Here is a 20,771-nt window from a genome sequence, read left to right on the forward strand (position 1 = left end):
GGGGGTGGGTTGGGCCATTTCTTTCGTCTGTTTCCTTGCGCTACCTCGCAAATGCGGGAGACAGCGACAAAGCAAAATAAAAATAAATAAATAAATAATCTATATGAACTTTACATTACATATTGTTGTACCCACTTATGTATGCACATTTTTGGCAAGTTGGAAGGTATACACTCTGCTACTGAGGCACATTTTGGCTAATGTCAGGTGCTGATGTTCACCCTAGCTTCACCATATTTGTAAGATGTCTTACCAATAAGCTCCCATCACGTTTCTTATATTATCACTTGTTTTGTGGTTGTTTCATTATTCTTATTTGATGACATCCATTTCAGAGGAAAGAAAATGTTTTTTCAGTTTACTTCAACAATTCAGTATTTAAGATGTAACTCAGTGTTTGGAAGACTGTTCTAGTGAGAGAAGTAGGGCAAAAGTTTTTCTTTGGTTGCAAATCTTTTCTTTTTCTATGTCAAACACTGTTCTGCTGACTCATTTGAATACAGATATAGTAATTTCCATGGCACATAATGTGCTCTACCAGTATATTTTGGCAAATTTCTGGGTTTTATCAACTGCAAGTGGTAGAGATGCACATACTGTTCTCTAAAATACCTCAAATTCCTCTCTTAGTATTTATTTTTTCATTATCATTATACTTTGTCGCTGTCTCCCGCGTTAGCAAGGTAGCACAAGGAAACAGACGAAAGAATGGCCCAACCCACCCACATACACACGTATATACATAAACACCGGCACACACACACATATACATACCTATACATTTCAACGTATACATACATATACTGACATAAACATATATGCACATGTACATATTCATACATGTTGCCTTCACCCATTCCTGTTGCCAACCCACCACACACACCCCCTCCCCCCGTGTGCGCATGAGGTAACGCTAGGAAAATGCAACAAACGCCACATTCGTTCACAGTCTCTAACTGTCATGTGTAATGCATCGAAACCACAGCTCCCCTTCCACATCCAGGCCCCACAAACCATTCCATGGTTTACCCTAGACACTTCACATGCCCTGGTTCAATCCATTGACAGTACGTCCACCCCGGTATACCACACTATTCCAATTCATTCTATTCCTTGCATGCCTATCACCCTCCTGTATGTTCAGACCCCGATCGCTCAAAATCTTTTTCACTTCATCATTCCACCTCCAATTTGGTTTCCCACTTCTCCTCGTTCCCTCAACCTCTGACACATGTATCCTCTTTGTCAATCTTTCCTCAATCATTCTCTCCATGTGGCCAAACAATTTCAATACACCCTCTTCTGCTCTCTCAACCACACTCTTCTTATTACCACACATCTCTCTTACACTTTCATTACTTACTAGATCAAACCACCTCACACCACATATTGCCTCAAACATCTCATTTCCAACACATCCACCCTCTTCCACCCAACCCTATCTATCCCCCATGCCTCACAACCATAACATTGTTGAAACACACTATTCCTTCAAACATACCCATTTTTACTCTCCATGGTTCCATCCGCTGCCAAATCCACTCCCAGATATCTGAAACTCTTCACATCCTCCAGTTTTTCTCCATTCAAACTTACCCCCCAATTGACTTGTCCCTCAACCCTACTGTACCTAATAACTTTGCTCTTATTCACATTTACTCTCAGCTTTCTTCTTTCACACAACTTTACCAAACTCAGTCACCAGCTTCTGCAGTTTCTCACACGAATCAGCCACCAGCACTGTATCATCAGCAAACAACAACTGACTCACTTCCCAAGCTTTCTCATCCACAACTGACTGCATACTTGCCCCTCTTTCCAAAACTCTTGCATTCACCTCCCAGAGGGCACATGAGAATTGGGGTGAGAGTATCATTAAATTTTGGGGAGAATAAAAGATGTTTTGGAAGGAGGTAAATAAGTACATAAGACAAGAGAACAAATGGGAACATCGGTGAAGGAGGCTAATGGGGAGGTAATAAAAAGTAGTGGTGAAGGTAGAAGATGGAGTGAGTATTTTGAAGGTTTGTTGAATGTGTTTGATGATTGAGTGGCAGATATAGGGTGTTTTGGTCGAGGTGGAGTGCAAAGTGAGAGGGTCAGGGAGAATGGTATCGTAAATAGAGAAGAGGTAGTGAAGCTTTACGGAAGATGAAAGCTGGAAAGGCAGAAGGTTTGGATGGTGTTGCAGTGGAATCTATAAAGAAGGGGGTTACTGTGTTGTTGATTGGTTGGTAAGGATATTCAATCATTGTATGATTCATGGTGAAGTGCCTCAGGATTGGCAGAATGCATGCATAGTGCCATTGTACAAAGGTAGAGGGGATAAAGGTGAGTGTTCAAATTACAGAGGTATAAGTTTGCTGAGTATTCCTGGGGAAATCATATGGAGGGTATTGATTGAAAGGGTAAAGGCATGTACAGAGCATCAGATTGGGGAAGAGCAGTGCGGTTTCAGAAGTGGTAGAGGAAAAGTGGATCAGGTGTTTGCTTTGAAGAATGTATGTGAGAAATACTTAGAAAAAAACAGATGGATTTGTATGTAGCATTTATGGATCTGGAGAAGGCATATGATAGGGGTGATAGAGATGCTTTGTGGATGGTATTAAGAGTATAGGGTGTGGTAGGTAAGTTGCTAGAAGCAGTGAAAAGTTTTTATCGAGGATGTAAGGCATGTGTACGAGTAGGAAGAAAGTGACTGGTTCCCAGTGAATGTTGGTTTGCGGCATGGGTGTGTGATGTCTCCATGGTTGTTTAATTTGTTTAAGGATGGGGTGGTTAGGGAGGTAAAAGCAAGAGTTTTGGAGAGAGGGGTAAGTATGTAGTCTGTTGCGAATGAGAGGGCTTGGGAAGTGAGTCAGCTGTTGTTCGCTAATGATACAGTGCATGTGGCTGATTTGGGTGAGAAACTGCAAAAGTTGGTGACTGAGTTTAGTAAAGTGAGTGAAACAAGAAAGTTGACAGTAAATGTGAATAAGAGCAAGGTTATTAGGTTCAGTAGGGTTCAGGGACAAGTTAATTGGTAGGTAAGTTTGGAGAAAAACTGGAGGAAGTGAAGTGTTTTAGATATCTGGTAGTGGATTTAGAAGTGGATGGAACCAAGGAAGCGGAAGTGAGTCACAGGGTGGGGGAGGGAGCAAAGGTTCTGGGAGCACTGAAGAATGTGTTGGAAATGAGATGTTTGAGGACAATATGTGGTGTGAAGTGGTTTGATCGAGTAAGTTATGTAAGGGTAAGAGAGATGTGTCTTAATAAAAAGAGTGTTGACATGGTTCGGTCACATGGAGAGAATGAGTGAGGAAAGATTGACAAAGAGGATATATGTGTCAGAGGTTGATGGAACGATGACCAAACTGGAGGTGGAAGGATGGAGTGAAAAAGATTTTGTGCAATTGGGGCCTGAACATACAGGAAGGTGAAGGGCGTGCAAGGAATAGAGTGAATTGGAATGATGTGGTATACTGGAGTCAATGTGCTGTCAATGGACTGAACCAGGGAATGTGAAGTGTCTGGGGTAAACCATGGAAAGTTTCATGGGGTCTGGATGTGGAAAAGGAGTTGTGGTTTCGGTACATTACACATGACAGCTAGAGACTGAGTGTGAACAAATGTGGCTTTTATAGTCTTTTCCTAGTGCTACCTCGCGTGGTGGGGGTGCTATTTCATGTGTGGCAGGGTGGCGACGAGAATGGATGAAGGCAGCAAGTATAAGTACAAGTGTATATATGTATATGCCTGTGTATGTATATGTATTCATACGTTGAAATGTATAGATATGTATATGTGTGTGTGTGGGCGTTTATGTATATAAATGTGTATGTGGGTAGGTTGGGCCATTCTTTTGTCTGTTTCCTTGTGCTACCTCGCTAATGCGGGGAGATGGCGATTAAGTATAATAATAAATTAAATAAATATCTATTTTCTAACATTTTTTCACAAATTAACATCACGTTATCTTAATAAAAACTAGAGAAAATGAGGAGGTAATAGAACAATAATAAACCAGGATTTGCTTGGTTTTATATTATTTGTTACATTTCTTACATGATGCATATTATTAGCTATGCAGTGGAACATCTTTATTTTGGAATGGCTGGGACCAGACAATTGCCAAACTAACTAATTTTCCAGACAGTGAATATTTCTCAGGATTCTACAGATTTAGCAAAGGCAAAGTCTGAAAATGAAAGTTAATTTCATTAACAAAATATAATCACCTTATTAATAGCACAACATAATCATCCACTTTGAAAAGAAAATAATAAAAATATTTGAATTACCTACATTACCAAAAAAAATTCAATTGTAACAAAATATTTTGTTGATTTATCTATATTTATCCATGTGTGGCGATGGTGGCGATGGAATGAATAAAGGCAGACAGTGTGAATTGTGTGCATGGGTATATATGTATGTGTCTGTGTGTGTATATATATGTGTACATTGAGATGTATAGGTATGTATATTTGCGCGTGTGGACGTGTGTGTATATACATGTGTATGGGGGTGGGTTGGGCCATTTCTTTCGTCTGTTTCCTTGCGCTACCTCGCAAATGCGGGAGACAGCGACAAAGCAAAATAAAAATAAATAAATAAATAATCTATATGAACTTTACATTACATATTGTTGTACCCACTTATGTATGCACATTTTTGGCAAGTTGGAAGGTATACACTCTGCTACTGAGGCACATTTTGGCTAATGTCAGGTGCTGATGTTCACCCTAGCTTCACCATATTTGTAAGATGTCTTACCAATAAGCTCCCATCACGTTTCTTATATTATCACTTGTTTTGTGGTTGTTTCATTATTCTTATTTGATGACATCCATTTCAGAGGAAAGAAAATGTTTTTTCAGTTTACTTCAACAATTCAGTATTTAAGATGTAACTCAGTGTTTGGAAGACTGTTCTAGTGAGAGAAGTAGGGCAAAAGTTTTTTCTTTGGTTGCAAATCTTTTCTTTTTCTATGTCAAACACTGTTCTGCTGACTCATTTGAATACAGATATAGTAATTTCCATGGCACATAATGTGCTCTACCAGTATATTTTGGCAAATTTCTGGGTTTTATCAACTGCAAGTGGTAGAGATGCACATACTGTTCTCTAAAATACCTCAAATTCCTCTCTTAGTATTTATTTTTTCATTATCATTATACTTTGTCGCTGTCTCCCGCGTTAGCAAGGTAGCACAAGGAAACAGACGAAAGAATGGCCCAACCCACCCACATACACACGTATATACATAAACACCGGCACACACACACATATACATACCTATACATTTCAACGTATACATACATATATGACATAAACATATATGCACATGTACATATTCATACATGTTGCCTTCACCCATTCCTGTTGCCAACCCACCACACACACCCCCTCCCCCCGTGTGCGCATGAGGTAACGCTAGGAAAATGCAACAAACGCCACATTCGTTCACAGTCTCTAACTGTCATGTGTAATGCATCGAAACCACAGCTCCCCTTCCACATCCAGGCCCCACAAACCATTCCATGGTTTACCCTAGACACTTCACATGCCCTGGTTCAATCCATTGACAGTACGTCCACCCCGGTATACCACACTATTCCAATTCATTCTATTCCTTGCATGCCTATCACCCTCCTGTATGTTCAGACCCCGATCGCTCAAAATCTTTTTCACTCCATCTTTCCACCTCCAATTTGGTTTCCCACTTCTCCTCGTTCCCTCCACCTCCGACACATATATCCTCTTGGTCAATCTTTCCTCAATCATTCTCTCCATGTGGCCAAACAATTTCAATACACCCTCTTCTGCTCTCTCAACCACACTCTTCTTATTACCACACATCTCTCTTACACTTTCATTACTTACTAGATCAAACCACCTCACACCACACATTGTCCTCAAACATCTCATTTCCAACACATCCACCCTCTTCCACCCAACCCTATCTATCCCCCATGCCTCACAACCATAACATTGTTGAAAACACACTATTCCTTCAAACATACCCATTTTTACTCTCCATGGTTCCATCCGCTGCCAAATCCACTCCCAGATATCTGAAACTCTTCACATCCTCCAGTTTTTCTCCATTCAAACTCACCTCCCAATTGACTTGTCCCTCAACCCTACTGTACCTAATAACTTTGCTCTTATTCACATTTACTCTCAGCTTTCTTCTTTCACACACTTTACCAAACTCAGTCACCAGCTTCTGCAGTTTCTCACACGAATCAGCCACCAGCACTATATCATCTGCGAACAACAACCGACTCATTTCCCAAGCCCTCTCATCCACAACAGACTGCATACTTGCTCCTCTCTCCAAAACTCTTGCATTCACTCCCTAACAACCCCATCCATAAACAAATTAAACAACCATGGAGACATCACACACCCCTGCCGCAAACCAACATTCACTGAGAACCAATCACTTTCCTCTCTTCCTACACGTACACATGCCTTACATCCTCGATAAAAACTTTTCACTGCTTCTAACAGCTTGCCTCCCACACCATATATTCTTTATACCTTCCACAGAGCATCTCTATCAACTCTATCGTATATCTTCTCCAGATCCATAAATGCTACATACAAATCCATTTGCTTTTCTAAGTATTTCTCACATACATTCTTCAAAGCATACACCTGATCCACACATCCTCTACCACTTCTGAAAACCACACTGCTCTTCCCCAATCTGATGCTCTATACATGCCTTCACCCTCTCAATCAATACCCTCCCATATAATTTCCCAAAAATACTCAACAAACTTATATCTCTGTAATTTGAGCACTCACCTTTATCCCCTTTGCCTTTGTACAATGGCACTATGCATGCATTCCGCCAATCTCAGGCACCTCACCATGAGTCATTATTTTTTTTTTTATTATTATACTTTGTCGCTGTCTCCCGCGTTTGCGAGGTAGCGCAAGGAAACAGACGAAAGAAATGGCCCAACCCCCCCCCTATACACATGTATATACATACGTCCACACACGCAAATATACATACCTACACAGCTTTCCATGGTTTACCCCAGACGCTTCACATGCCTTGATTCAATCCACTGACAGCACGTCAACCCCGGTATACCACATCGCTCCAATTCACTCTATTCCTTGCCCTCCTTTCACCCTCCTGCATGTTCAGGCCCCGATCCCACAAAATCTTTTTCACTCCATCTTTCCACCTCCAATTTGGTCTCCCTCTTCTCCTCGTTCCCTCCACCTCCGACACATATATCCTCTTGGTCAATCTTTCCTCACTCATTCTCTCCATGTGCCCAAACCACTTCAAACCACCCTCTTCTGCTCTCTCCACCAGGCTCTTTTTATTTCCACACATCTCTCTTACCCTTACGTTACTCACTCGATCAAACCACCTCACACCACACACTGTCCTCAAACATCTCATTTCCAACACATCCACTCTCCCCTGCACAACCCTATCCATAGGCCAAGCCTCGCAACCATGTAACATTGTTGGAATCACTATTCCTTCAAACATACCCATTTTTGCTCTCCGAGATAACGTTCTCGCCTTCCACACATTCTTCAACACTCCCAGAACCTTCGCCTCCTTCCCCACCCTGTGACTCACTTCTACTTCCATGGTTCCATCTGCTGCTAAATCCACTCCCAGATATCTAAAACACTCCACTTCCTCTAGTTTTTCTCCATTCAAACTTACCTCCCAGTTGACTTGTCCCTCAACCCTACTGAACCTAATAACCTTGCTCTTATCCACATTTACTCTCAGCTTTCTTCTTTCACACACTTAACCACATTCAGTTGCCAGCTTTTGCAGTTTCTCACCCAAATCAGCCACCAGCACTATATCATCTGCGAACAACAACCGACTCATTTCCCAAGCCCTCTCATCCACAACAGACTGCATACTTGCTCCTCTCTCCAAAACTCTTGCAATCACCTCCCTATATAAATAATTCCTATGATACATATCTGTTCCTGCTCTTTTAACATTTTTCTAATCATACTTTAAAAAGATTTGTCAAGTGAAATTCTATAAACAATTATTTCAAAACCTATCTGTTGAATAAGGATATAAGCATCTCATAATGTGGTCTGATATAAGGAAAAATAAATTTCTGAAATGTAGAACTGACAACTATCAACAACCAATCAGCAAGCAATGGCATCTACACATAGAAAATGATCCAATGACAACTTTTTATGTAAGATTAATCATTCAGCCAAACATACCAAATATCTAAATGCAGGGATGAAAATGCAGTTCTGGTCTGGTTATGGTGTGTACTACTGCTATATGTTAGACACCTTACATAAAAATTCTATATCTTGGCCTGAATTACTTTTCAAGCATCACTAACTAGTACCTTTATGATTATGATCACTGCTCAATGAGCAGCTTTTATTTACACAGCCTCATTCTACATGACTATGTTTTCTATCTATAAAACTAACTGATGATCAAATTATTTCTGGTTTCAATCATTTGGACAACCAACAAGATATCTAGAACTCTGAAGCCAAATGATGCACTCTTATCATTTTTCTTTACTTGAAATTCATTAAATTGCAAGTTGCAAGAGGTGAAAAAGAGGGCACATGAGAATTGGGGTGAGAGTATCATTAAATTTTGGGGAGAATAAAAGATGTTTTGGAAGGAGGTAAATAAAGTACATAAGACAAGAGAACAAATGGGAACATCGGTGAAGGAGGCTAATGGGGAGGTAATAAAAAGTAGTGGTGAAGGTAGAAGATGGAGTGAGTATTTTGAAGGTTTGTTGAATGTGTTTGATGATTGAGTGGCAGATATAGGGTGTTTTGGTCGAGGTGGAGTGCAAAGTGAGAGGGTCAGGGAGAATGGTATCGTAAATAGAGAAGAGGTAGTGAAAGCTTTACGGAAGATGAAAGCTGGAAAGGCAGAAGGTTTGGATGGTGTTGCAGTGGAATCTATAAAGAAGGGGGTTACTGTGTTGTTGATTGGTTGGTAAGGATATTCAATCATTGTATGATTCATGGTGAAGTGCCTCAGGATTGGCAGAATGCATGCATAGTGCCATTGTACAAAGGTAGAGGGGATAAAGGTGAGTGTTCAAATTACAGAGGTATAAGTTTGCTGAGTATTCCTGGGAAATCATATGGGAGGGTATTGATTGAAAGGGTAAAGGCATGTACAGAGCATCAGATAGGGGAAGAGCAGTGTGGTTTCAGAAGTGGTAGAGGAAAAGTGGATCAGGTGTTTGCTTTGAAGAATGTATGTGAGAAATACTTAGAAAAACAGATGGATTTGTATGTAGCATTTATGGATCTGGAGAAGGCATATGATAGGGGTGATAGAGATGCTTTGTGGATGGTATTAAGAGTATAGGGTGTGGTAGGTAAGTTGCTAGAAGCAGTGAAAAGTTTCTACCAAGGATGTAAGGCATGTGTACGAGTAGGAAGAAAGTGACTGGTTCCCAGTGAATGTTGGTTTGCGGCATGGGTGTGTGATGTCTCCATGGTTGTTTAATTTGTTTAAGGATGGGGTGGTTAGGGAGGTAAAAGCAAGAGTTTTGGAGAGAGGGGTAAGTATGTAGTCTGTTGCGAATGAGAGGGCTTGGGAAGTGAGTCAGCTGTTGTTCGCTAATGATACAGTGCATGTGGCTGATTTGGGTGAGAAACTGCAAAAGTTGGTGACTGAGTTTAGTAAAGTGAGTGAAACAAGAAAGTTGACAGTAAATGTGAATAAGAGCAAGGTTATTAGGTTCAGTAGGGTTCAGGGACAAGTTAATTGGTAGGTAAGTTTGGAGAAAAACTGGAGGAAGTGGAGTGTTTTAGATATCTGGTAGTGGATTTAGAAGTGGATGGAACCAAGGAAGCGGAAGTGAGTCACAGGGTGGGGGAGGGAGCAAAGGTTCTGGGAGCACTGAAGAATGTGTTGGAAATGAGATGTTTGAGGACAATATGTGGTGTGAAGTGGTTTGATCGAGTAAGTTATGTAAGGGTAAGAGAGATGTGTCTTAATAAAAAGAGTGTTGACATGGTTCGGTCACATGGAGAGAATGAGTGAGGAAAGATTGACAAAGAGGATATATGTGTCAGAGGTTGATGGAACGATGACCAAACTGGAGGTGGAAGGATGGAGTGAAAAAGATTTTGTGCAATTGGGGCCTGAACATACAGGAAGGTGAAGGGCGTGCAAGGAATAGAGTGAATTGGAATGATGTGGTATACTGGAGTCAATGTGCTGTCAATGGACTGAACCAGGGAATGTGAAGTGTCTGGGGTAAACCATGGAAAGTTTCATGGGGTCTGGATGTGGAAAAGGAGTTGTGGTTTCGGTACATTACACATGACAGCTAGAGACTGAGTGTGAACAAATGTGGCTTTTATAGTCTTTTCCTAGTGCTACCTCGCGTGGTGGGGGTGCTATTTCATGTGTGGCAGGGTGGCGACGAGAATGGATGAAGGCAGCAAGTATAAGTACAAGTGTATATATGTATATGCCTGTGTATGTATATGTATTCATACGTTGAAATGTATAGATATGTATATGTGTGTGTGTGGGCGTTTATGTATATAAATGTGTATGTGGGTAGGTTGGGCCATTCTTTTGTCTGTTTCCTTGTGCTACCTCGCTAATGCGGGAGATGGCGATTAAGTATAATAATAAATTAAATAAATATCTATTTTCTAACATTTTTTCACAAATTAACATCACGTTATCTTAATAAAAACTAGAGAAAATGAGGAGGTAATAGAACAATAATAAACCAGGATTTGCTTGGTTTTATATTATTTGTTACATTTCTTACATGATGCATATTATTAGCTATGCAGTGGAACATCTTTATTTTGGAATGGCTGGGACCAGACAATTGCCAAACTAACTAATTTTCCAGACAGTGAATATTTCTCAGGATTCTACAGATTTAGCAAAGGCAAAGTCTGAAAATGAAAGTTAATTTCATTAACAAAATATAATCACCTTATTAATAGCACAACATAATCATCCACTTTGAAAAGAAAATAATAAAAATATTTGAATTACCTACATTACCAAAAAAAATTCAATTGTAACAAAATATTTTGTTGATTTATCTATATTTATCCATGTGTGGCGAGGTGGCGATGGGAATGAATAAAGGCAGACAGTGTGAATTGTGTGCATGGGTATATATGTATGTGTCTGTGTGTGTATATATATGTGTACATTGAGATGTATAGGTATGTATATTTGCGCGTGTGGACGTGTGTGTATATACATGTGTATGGGGGTGGGTTGGGCCATTTCTTTCGTCTGTTTCCTTGCGCTACCTCGCAAATGCGGGAGACAGCGACAAAGCAAAATAAAAATAAATAAATAAATAATCTATATGAACTTTACATTACATATTGTTGTACCCACTTATGTATGCACATTTTTGGCAAGTTGGAAGGTATACACTCTGCTACTGAGGCACATTTTGGCTAATGTCAGGTGCTGATGTTCACCCTAGCTTCACCATATTTGTAAGATGTCTTACCAATAAGCTCCCATCACGTTTCTTATATTATCACTTGTTTTGTGGTTGTTTCATTATTCTTATTTGATGACATCCATTTCAGAGGAAAGAAAATGTTTTTTCAGTTTACTTCAACAATTCAGTATTTAAGATGTAACTCAGTGTTTGGAAGACTGTTCTAGTGAGAGAAGTAGGGCAAAAGTTTTTCTTTGGTTGCAAATCTTTTCTTTTTCTATGTCAAACACTGTTCTGCTGACTCATTTGAATACAGATATAGTAATTTCCATGGCACATAATGTGCTCTACCAGTATATTTTGGCAAATTTCTGGGTTTTATCAACTGCAAGTGGTAGAGATGCACATACTGTTCTCTAAAATACCTCAAATTCCTCTCTTAGTATTTATTTTTTCATTATCATTATACTTTGTCGCTGTCTCCCGCGTTAGCAAGGTAGCACAAGGAAACAGACGAAAGAATGGCCCAACCCACCCACATACACACGTATATACATAAACACCGGCACACACACACATATACATACCTATACATTTCAACGTATACATACATATACTGACATAAACATATATGCACATGTACATATTCATACATGTTGCCTTCACCCATTCCTGTTGCCAACCCACCACACACACCCCCTCCCCCCGTGTGCGCATGAGGTAACGCTAGGAAAATGCAACAAACGCCACATTCGTTCACAGTCTCTAACTGTCATGTGTAATGCATCGAAACCACAGCTCCCCTTCCACATCCAGGCCCCACAAACCATTCCATGGTTTACCCTAGACACTTCACATGCCCTGGTTCAATCCATTGACAGTACGTCCACCCCGGTATACCACACTATTCCAATTCATTCTATTCCTTGCATGCCTATCACCCTCCTGTATGTTCAGACCCCGATCGCTCAAAATCTTTTTCACTTCATCATTCCACCTCCAATTTGGTTTCCCACTTCTCCTCGTTCCCTCAACCTCTGACACATGTATCCTCTTTGTCAATCTTTCCTCAATCATTCTCTCCATGTGGCCAAACAATTTCAATACACCCTCTTCTGCTCTCTCAACCACACTCTTCTTATTACCACACATCTCTCTTACACTTTCATTACTTACTAGATCAAACCACCTCACACCACATATTGCCTCAAACATCTCATTTCCAACACATCCACCCTCTTCCACCCAACCCTATCTATCCCCCATGCCTCACAACCATAACATTGTTGAAAACACACTATTCCTTCAAACATACCCATTTTTACTCTCCATGGTTCCATCCGCTGCCAAATCCACTCCCAGATATCTGAAACTCTTCACATCCTCCAGTTTTTCTCCATTCAAACTTACCCCCCAATTGACTTGTCCCTCAACCCTACTGTACCTAATAACTTTGCTCTTATTCACATTTACTCTCAGCTTTCTTCTTTCACACACTTTACCAAACTCAGTCACCAGCTTCTGCAGTTTCTCACACGAATCAGCCACCAGCACTGTATCATCAGCAAACAACAACTGACTCACTTCCCAAGCTTTCTCATCCACAACTGACTGCATACTTGCCCCTCTTTCCAAAACTCTTGCATTCACCTCCCTAACAACCCCATCCATAAACAAATTAAACAACCATGGAGACATCACACACCCCTGCCGCAAACCAACATTCACTGAGAACCAATCACTTTCCTCTCTTCCTACTCATACACATGCCTTACATCCTCGATAAAAACTTTTCACTGCTTCTAACAGCTTGCCTCCCACACCATATATTCTTTATACCTTCCACAGAGCATCTCTATCAACTCTATCGTATATCTTCTCCAGATCCATAAATGCTACATACAAATCCATTTGCTTTTCTAAGTATTTCTCACATACATTCTTCAAAGCATACACCTGATCCACACATCCTCTACCACTTCTGAAACCACACCGCTCTTCCCCAATCTGATGCTCTATACATGCCTTCACCCTCTCAATCAATACCCTCCCATATAATTTCCCAAAAATACTCAACAAACTTATATCTCTGTAATTTGAGCACTCACCTTTATCCCCTTTGCCTTTGTATAATGGCAATATGCAAGCATTCCGCCAATCCTCAGGCACCTCACCATGAGTCATTATTTTTTTTTTTATTATTATACTTTGTCGCTGTCTCCCGCGTTTGCGAGGTAGCGCAAGGAAACAGACGAAAGAAATGGCCCAACCCCCCCCCTATACACATGTATATACATACGTCCACACACGCAAATATACATACCTACACAGCTTTCCATGGTTTACCCCAGACGCTTCACATGCCTTGATTCAATCCACTGACAGCACGTCAACCCCGGTATACCACATCGCTCCAATTCACTCTATTCCTTGCCCTCCTTTCACCCTCCTGCATGTTCAGGCCCCGATCCCACAAAATCTTTTTCACTCCATCTTTCCACCTCCAATTTGGTCTCCCTCTTCTCCTCGTTCCCTCCACCTCCGACACATATATCCTCTTGGTCAATCTTTCCTCACTCATTCTCTCCATGTGCCCAAACCACTTCAAACCACCCTCTTCTGCTCTCTCCACCAGGCTCTTTTTATTTCCACACATCTCTCTTACCCTTACGTTACTCACTCGATCAAACCACCTCACACCACACATTGTCCTCAAACATCTCATTTCCAGCACATCCATCCTCCTGCGCACAACTCTATCCATAGCCCACGCCTCGCAACCATACAACATTGTTGGAACCACTATTCCTTCAAACATACCCATTTTTGCTTTCCAAGATAATGTTCTCGACTTCCACACATTCTTCAAGGCCCCCAGAATTTTCGCCCCCTCCCCCACCCTATGATCCACTTCCGCTTCCATGGTTCCATCCGCTGCCAGATCCACTCCCAGATATCTAAAACACTTCACTTCCTCCAGTTTTTCTCCATTCAAACTCACCTCCCAATTGACTTGACCCTCAACCCTACTGTACCTAATAACCTTGCTCTTATTCACATTTACTCTTAACTTTCTTCTTCCACACACTTTACCAAACTCAGTCACCAGCTTCTGCAGTTTCTCACATGAATCAGCCACCAGCGCTGTATCATCAGCGAACAAAAACTGACTCACTTCCCAAGCTCTCTCATCCCCAACAGACTTCATACTTGCCCCTCTTTCCAAAACTCTTGCATTCACCTCCCTAACAACCCCATCCATAAACAAATTAAACAACCATGGAGACATCACACACCCCTGCCGCAAACCTACATTCACTGAGAACCAATCACTTTCCTCTCTTCCTACACGTACACATGCCTTACATCCTCGATAAAAACTTTTCACTGCTTCTAACAACTTTCCTCCCACACCATATATTCTTAATACCTTCCACAGAGCATCTCTATCAACTCTATCATATGCCTTCTCCAGATCCATAAATGCTACATACAAATCCATTTGCTTTTCTAAGTATTTCTCACATACATTCTTCAAAGCAAACACCTGATCCACACATCCTCTACCACTTCTGAAACCACACTGCTCTTCCCCAATCTGATGCTCTGTACATGCCTTCACCCTCTCAATCAATACCCTCCCATATAATTTACCAGGAATACTCAACAAACTTTTTTTTTTTTTTTTTTTATACTTTGTCGCTGTCTCCCGCGTTTGCGAGGTAGCGCAAGGAAACAGACGAAAGAAATGGCCCAACCCCCCCCCATACACATGTATATACATACGTCCACACACGCAAATATACATACCTACACAGCTTTCCATGCTTTACCCCAGACGCTTCACATGCCTTGATTCAATCCACTGACAGCACGTCAACCCCGGTATACCACATCGCTCCAATTCACTCTATTCCTTGCCCTCCTTTCACCCTCCTGCATGTTCAGGCCCCGATCACACAAAATCTTTTTCACTCCATCTTTCCACCTCCAATTTGGTCTCCCTCTTCTCCTTGCTCCCTCCACCTCCGACACATATATCCTCTTGGTCGATCTTTCCTCACTCATCCTCTCCATGTGCCCAAACCACTTCAAAACACCCTCTTCTGCTCTCTCAACCACGCTCTTTTTATTTCCACACATCTCTCTTACCCTTACGTTACTCACTCGATCAAACCACCTCACACCACACATTGTCCTCAAACATCTCATTTCCAGCACATCCATCCTCCTGCGCACAACTCTATCCATAGCCCACGCCTCGCAACCATACAACATTGTTGGAACCACTATTCCTTCAAACATACCCATTTTTGCTTTCCGAGATACCTCTGTAATTTGAGCACTCACTCTTATCCCCTTTGCCTTTGTACAATGGCACTATGCATGCATTCCGCCAATCCTCAGGCACCTCACCATGAGTCATACATACATTAAATAACCTTACCAACCAGTCAACAATACAGTCACCCCCTTTTTTAATAAATTCCACTGCAATACCATCCAAACCTGCTGCCCTGCCGGCTTTCATCTTCCGCAAAGCTTTCACTACCTCTTCTCTGTTTACCAAATCATTTTCCCTAACCCTCTCACTTTGCACACCACCTCGACCATGAGTCATACATACATTAAATAACCTTACCAACCAGTCAACAACACAGTTACCCCCTTTTTTTAATAAATCCCACTGCAATACCATCCAAACCCGCTGCCTTGCCGGCTTTCATCCACTGTGTATTTTGCTACTTACTGTACTCAGTTTAGCTAAAATTTCATATGTTAAATTTTTCCACCCATCTTCTTTAGTATCTTTCATAAGATAACTGATTCATATTAACTATCAGCACTTTAATCTGAAAGAGAGTAAATTTGCCAGCAGAGAAAACCTGAAGTATCAAAAAGGTGAATAATGACAGCAGAAAGACCAGAAGAGGCCAGAGGTCATCTCTAGTAATCAGGGATCATTCCTCATTCTGAGTGTTTAGCATGCTGCCTGGATGTCAAATATTAAGTTTGGTGGCACATAACACACTGTGAGATAATCAACTAATCTCAGTCTTCATTATGTGGATTATATATGCCCATGATAACTAAAACATTTTTTTCCTCATATCTTTGGCTTAGGATTCACATAATCTTTCTCAAGTAGTATTTATCATGGATCTTCCTCAAGTAGTATTTATCAAGAAAACAAGCAATATCCTTAAATTCAATAGCTCCAGTACATACTGTTTACACAATTAATAAATCATAGTAAACTCATCTCTAACTCCTGTAATCATCTAACCCGCCTGTCACAAACAGTCTGTTTTTATAGAGATGATGTACCCCAAACTGATGACATAATGTACAACAAATGAGAATTGCCTTTGCTTATAAAACGGGAGATTATTTGCTGTAACTTCTTGTTTGAGTCTAAACAGCTCTAATTCAACAAGATAGGTCTTTTCCCAAAAAAGGTAGCATTAATGTCATTCCACTATGCATATGTACTGCCAACATAAAGGGTAACCCAAATATAAATGTGCATAAGTAGGGAGGGTTATGTATATTACCAAAAAATATGCAGCTGATTAATGTAATCTACAAAAACCTCACCTAACTTTATCATCAGATGAGACTTACCATTAACTTAATGTTCAATATTCTGTCAAAACAATGTTCAATATTGTAGCTGAAATAAAGCAATCACATCCATGACAGCATAATGCAAATACTGACAAATGTTGACAAATATGTAAGGGACTCAGTTGTAAAGTGACCCTCAACAAAACTTCTATTCATTGTCTGGTAAATTTCTAGTACAAGTTTTGGCTTCTAGGTAAAATTTTCAAAGGTTCTATTAATCTTTTATGAATATTTTCCCTACTTATACATCAACTAATTCCACATTTTTTGATAAACATAATCATCACTACTGTCACCTTATTAAATCAAAAAGATTCCTAATTGTGCTCTGTAATTGATAGTTTTGGTGAACATTATACTAACACTGCAAATGAAAATAATCCAGTACCCAAAGCTAACAATAATATGAAGCTAATGTAGACTTTTACCAAGAAAGATCTAGATGGGTGAGTAAAAGAAAAAGCTTCTTCAGCCAGATAACAATAAATGAATGGAATACTCCCCCACAATATATAACTGACACCAAAACATAAGTACACAGACCCATTAATTACTGTATACTTTATACAAGCATGGCTTCTTTACAGATAGGGATATAAATACTATACTGCAGAAAACATGGAGGTGACAACAACAATATGGGAACTATAGAAATGTTTAAGAGGAAAGACCGAAAAACAATATTTTGACATTAAAGAAGAAATGCCTTGAGAGTAAACTGCCTGAGGTATAGACATGAAAATCATACATGGATCAGAGAAAGTTAAAGCAATTGACAATCTTGAGTTCCACATGGGGACAACTCTAAGGGCAAACACACAAGATCAACAAACAGATCAACATCAAATATCATATAATATTTCTCCTGAAAAATAAATCTATGAATGGCGTAAACTGCTTGTGCAGGATGTTTAACTAAAATAAATAAATAAATAGAGAGCCAAAAACAAGCCGTTATCTGGCCCTACATGAATCAACTAAAACTTAATGTGCCAGCCATCCTGGACCAACCTCTGGTATGACGGTCAGTACTCAGTAAGCCAAGTGTAGGCTACCTTCAGCCAGCCTTGGCCCCTAAGCCTGGGTAAGGGAGGCGGCACCTGTCATTATTCTCATCAGTATCTATCTTCCTTTGTCAGTTTCGGCTGAATGGAAGAAAGTTATCATAATCCTCTGCAGCTGCCTGCCTCACCTCTTGCGCCCTGACTCCTTAAGTCTTAATGGTACCAAATTTCTTCAGCCTCACCGACCACCCTGACTACTGGTGTTTGTTTACCTTCCCTGCTGGTGAGGGTACAGGGGGCCTCCCTTGGACAAGGGATCCTCCCCAAGCAGGCCAGTGTGTGTGTCGTAAAACCTTCAGGCAATGCGAATATATATATATATATATATATATATATATATATATATATATATATATATATATATATATATATATATATATATATATATGGCCTGGTTATGGAGAAAATATGAATTAATACCTCGCTTCACGCTTTTGAGAACATGAGCACGTCTTCTCTGTATCCAAATTGCTACCATTACCTGACCTTAATTGCACTTTGTTGTTGTGATGCATGCTTACCTACCTAAAATTGTGTACGTACCTAAGATAGGAAAGGGTCTATCTGAATGTAAATTACAGATAGTCCTTCGTTGAGTGTGGTCCATAAGAATAGCAACATCATCCCGTGCCAAGCACTACTCTCATAGGATACCATTCATTATCATATATCAACCTCGCCAGACGTAACAGTAGTAGTCGCTGCTTGATCCTAGCTCGCTGGGTCACATGAGGTCATGTTGGCAGTACTGCAATACTATGTTAGATGTTCGTTTCCCTCTGGACATTTTATAATTAGTGTGGAAAATGTCAAGAAGTTGATCAATGTCTCCCCTCTTATAAGCTCGACAGTAAGGCTGAAATCCCATGAAACCCCATCAACAGCTTGTCAACAGCTCTGGATGTCATGTCTATATATGTATATATTAACCAACAACTTTGTTGGTTGAGACTCGTTTAGGTTCAAGTAAAAACGAGACCTCCCAACTTCGTAAAGATAATCTAAGCTTTGATTTCAATCTCGCACTTTACACACACTACTACCTATAAACTATGTAAATACATGGATTGTTTGCCGCCATAATGCAAGTGTTAATAAACAGAAAAAGTGCACTATGGTTTTGAATTATAGATGATATCTTCAATGATTACGGGAAGGAGAGTAACATTACAGCAAAGTTCTACCCTCATATGATATCACGGCAAAATTCTACCCTCATATATTATCACAGCAAAGTTCTACCCTCATATATTATGAAAGCAAAGTTTTACCCTCATGTAATATCACAGCAAAATTCTACCATCATATATTACCACAGCAAAGTTCTACCCTCATATATCTTAATCTTAACCCTATGAGTACGACGGTCTATATTTCCCACTCTTAGTTTCATTTCTTTGAATGCAACAGTTGGGAACTCTTTGCGCCTCTGTAAATATGTCTGTTACCCTCATTTCTTCTTAACTACAATCTTTTCGTGATTCTTGAAATAGCACCAAGACATGCTGCAAACTACCAGATCCAATAGTAATTTGGTAAACAGAAGTATAACAACAATTATTCTATTTTTCTTTTTTTACCAAGAACCAGTTAACATATGGGATATCATAACAATATGATATGATTTTTTTTATATGTACTGTATGCGTTACGGTGATAAGAAATGAAGATGAGAGACAAGATGCAGATCGAATGAAAGAAGGAACAGAATTTAAGGATGTGGATAAATCAAGTGTTGAGTCATCAGCGTATGATTACACTTGATTATTTGTGGAAGAGAGGAAATAGTTGATAGAAAGAAGAAAAAGTGTAGGGGACAGGACAGAACCTTGAGGGACACCACTGTTGATGGAGAAATGAGGGAAGGCTGATCCATCAACAAACACAGAGATAGATCGGCTAGAGAAGAAGCTTGCCATGAAACAGCAAAGTAGGGGAAGGAAAGCAAAAGAGGGAAGGTTAGAGATGAGACCCTGATGCAGCACCCCGTCAAAAGCATTGGATATGTCAAGGGCAACTACACGTGACTCCCCAAAATGTTTCAGAGATGATGACTAGACATTAGTAAGAAAGAGTATCACCAGTGGATCTCGCCTTAAGGAAGAGATACTGATGATCAGAGAGAAGGCTGCAAACTTCAAGGTGTCTGAGGATATGGGAGTTGAGAAGGGATTCAAAGACTGAAAATGGTAAATTTCAAAGCAACAGGACAATAATTAGGGGGGTCAGAACGGTCACCGTTCTTCGGGAGGGGATGCATCACCATTGGTTCTCGCCTTACAGTAGTCATACTGGTGATCAGAGAGAAGACCGAGATACAAGATATCTGAGGATAAGGGAATTAAGGAGGGAATCAAAAATTTTGGATAGTCGATGTCAAAACAGCAGGATGATAATCAGAGGGGTCGGAACGGTCAACCTCTTTAAGAATGGGATGTACTACCACCACATGCTCCGAGAAGATGGAAGAGTTTTGGTTTTTAAACAGAAATAGAACAGACGAGAGAGCACAGCCATAAGTTCAGAGACACTCTTTCTGTACACGGGGATGGATACTTGTCGGGCAGTCTTACTGGGAGGGGCACTGGATTAGGAGCATCAGGAGGTGAAGGAATGTTGGCATCATCCAAGGTGGAGTTAAGAGGAGAAACAG

At 40.3% G+C, this 20,771-nt stretch overlaps 1 protein-coding gene across 6 annotated transcripts in view; it reads right to left on the reverse strand.

Moving 5' to 3' along the window:
• Positions 1–19,019, reverse strand: part of Sbat (LSMD1 domain-containing protein Sbat) — a 49,532-nt gene extending 30,513 nt beyond the window's left edge. For 2 of the 6 annotated variants that reach the window (XR_011713369.1, XR_011713370.1), the window contains exon 1: positions 18,662–19,019. The gene's annotated coding sequence lies outside the window, so the exon portion shown is untranslated. Of the gene's footprint in view, positions 1–18,065; positions 18,463–18,661 lie in introns of those variants that run through there. The other 4 variants (XR_011713371.1, XM_071667182.1, XR_011713372.1 and 1 more) reach the window with 3 other exon arrangements.
• Positions 19,020–20,771: the final 1,752 nt, after the last annotated feature.

The sequence above is a fragment of the Panulirus ornatus genome, chromosome 11 (assembly GCF_036320965.1).
Source record: "Panulirus ornatus isolate Po-2019 chromosome 11, ASM3632096v1, whole genome shotgun sequence".
In the NCBI taxonomy this organism is placed as follows: Eukaryota; Metazoa; Arthropoda; class Malacostraca; order Decapoda; family Palinuridae; genus Panulirus; species Panulirus ornatus.